General features: G+C 40.2%; 1 protein-coding gene across 1 annotated transcript in view; it reads right to left on the bottom strand.

Moving 5' to 3' along the window:
* Positions 1-1965, bottom strand: part of LOC101863717 (serine/threonine-protein kinase N2) — a gene marked incomplete at its 5' end in the record, with an annotated part of 32511 nt that overhangs the window by 5155 nt on the left and 25391 nt on the right.

The raw sequence follows: 1965 nt of genomic DNA, 5'->3' as shown, positions 1-1965 counted from the left end.
ACCACCCTCCAACCACCCACAAAGGCTGACCACTTCCTAGTTTGTCTCATAAAACATCTCACCAACATTTTGTAATACAACAACAAAAATTGTACCAAAAATCTGGCAAATTCAATCAGGTGTTAAAAAACTTAAAATAAAACGTCAAAGCAGAAAACACCCAGAACATGGAAGAAGCAAACACACACGTACACACCGACGAACGCGCCGACACACAAACACAGAACAGAATAAGCGTGGGACACATCTGCCGGCAGCGTGCTACACGTGTCGCCACGGGGGAGCTGGCTGTTACATCAAAGGTCAGTGTGTTATCACAACACGGCCCACAGCTCCCACCTACACACACAGTTCACTTACAAGCCCACCACCCCCGCCTCTCTACAATATCACTAGCAATATACAGCTCATCCAGCACACTTTTTTCTTTACCATTTATTTCTAAGGGGAAAAAAATGTCGATTTACAAAAAAAAAGGGGACAGTCATAGATTCTTGAAAAATTCCAAACTTTTGCTTCCACAGACTTTAAAAGGTTTACAGCTGGGACAATATCGCTTTTAAAAGCAAGTTTGTCATTTTAAAAAAAAATTGCAACATGATGCTTATTGAAGGCATGTTCTGAGTGCACAAATAGTATTCACTATAAAATGAATGTCTATTAACAAGTTTTGCCACTACAGAGTGCCACTGATGAGCTGTGACGCTGGCCATATGTACCTACAAAATTGTGAAAAGCGGGAAGTGCTGTGAACAATCTCATTGTCCGCTTGATGGACATTTCTATTACTAAATTTGTGAAGAAAAGTTTTTAAATTTCGCCTCAATTGTTGTGGAAAAATACGAGTTCCTTGCATCATGTCAACATTCCCTCTACAGCCCTTTCACTACACCCTCAACACATTTTCCAATTTCAATGGAAATCTGACTTTGAAAAAACCCATAGACTGACCATGACAGGGGAAAGAGGGAAAAGAATTGAACCAGTTCCTGTATAGACAGGAGTAAGCTATGTGAAACATTGACAGGAGTAAGCTCTGTCAAACATTGACTCGAAATGATATCCACGACTAAACAAAGAAAAGGATTACAACTGAGAACAAATGGTATATTTCAAAGTATAAAAAAGTATACAACTACTAAGAGAGAAAAGAACGAGTAAGGAAAAAAAACCAAAAACACAAAAAGACTTTCCCACGGTACCTGACAGGATGTTTGGACTGTACTTTCCTACAACCATCACTCTGGAATGCAATATTAATTGATGGATTTCAATGCTAAATTATCAGAACATTTTAAGGACATATTAAGAATCATATTTAATGCAGGGTAAAAAAAAAAAAAAATACATTAGGCAAATTCTGTGAAGTATTTAGTTTCAGTGACTGACGGGGAGGAAAACAATTCTTCACTAGTCCATCAGTTACCGAAACTAAACTAGTCACAGAACTCGCATCAAGTATTTTTCTTTCAAATGAATGCATTTAAAATGATTCTTAATGTCTTTTAAATGTTCTGATGATTTAAAGTAGACATAAATGACTTGACACTGAATCAGCGTTATCAATGTAGGAAAGTACAAACGCGGCATCAGTTACCGTGGAATAGCCCCAACCATCTAGGAAGGAAAAGAAAAACTAGAAGTACGGAGTGAGTAAATAGGAGAGAGCACGTCTGTGCAGCCAACGACTAGCGCCTGTAAGTGAACTGCTAGTGTAGGAGCCAGTAGCTGGGAGCGCCACGGAACATTCTAGCACATTCTCAGGCTAAGCGGGGCAGCGTTACCCGGAAGAAGGTTTGTCTCTTGACATCCTCCGCATCACGTTCGCTGGCACCCAGGCGCTTATCCGGGTTTCTGCGCATCAGCTAGAGCGAGAAACAAGAGGAACAGGAAAGGGAAGCCATTAAAACACAAGATTGCCCCGCCAATATGCTCCCTTCTTTTCATTTGTCGAAACCTCTGTCC

This window comes from Aplysia californica, unplaced genomic scaffold, assembly GCF_000002075.1.
Source record: "Aplysia californica isolate F4 #8 unplaced genomic scaffold, AplCal3.0 scaffold01439, whole genome shotgun sequence".
Lineage (NCBI taxonomy): Eukaryota > Metazoa > Mollusca > Gastropoda > Aplysiida > Aplysiidae > Aplysia > Aplysia californica.
The sequence above is the reverse complement of the archived record's forward strand: the minus strand, read 5'-3'. Positions and strand labels throughout refer to the sequence as shown.